We start from the raw sequence: 263 nt of genomic DNA on the forward strand, positions 1-263 counted from the left end.
GACAGCTCTCACATCCATACATGACCACTGGAAAAACCATAGCCTTGACTAGACGGACTTTTGTTGGCAAAGTAATGTCTCTGCTTTTTAATATGCTATGTAGGTTGGTCATAACTTTCCTTCCAAGGAGTAAGCGTCTTTTAATTTCATGGCTGCAATCACCATCTGCAGTGATTTTGGAGCCCAAAAAAATAAAGTTTGACACTGCTTCCACTGTTTCCCCATCTACTTCCCATGAAGTAATGGGACCAGATGCCATGATC

At 41.8% G+C, this 263-nt stretch overlaps 1 protein-coding gene across 1 annotated transcript in view; it reads left to right on the plus strand.

Moving 5' to 3' along the window:
- The window catches only part of LOC104993777 (cytochrome c oxidase assembly factor 7), a 20,415-nt gene that overhangs the window by 3,851 nt on the left and 16,301 nt on the right, over nucleotides 1-263 (plus strand). The window lies entirely within an intron of this gene.

This window comes from Bison bison, unplaced genomic scaffold, assembly GCF_000754665.1.
Source record: "Bison bison bison isolate TAMUID 2011002044 unplaced genomic scaffold, Bison_UMD1.0 scf7180017864244, whole genome shotgun sequence".
NCBI classification, from domain to species: domain Eukaryota; kingdom Metazoa; phylum Chordata; class Mammalia; order Artiodactyla; family Bovidae; genus Bison; species Bison bison.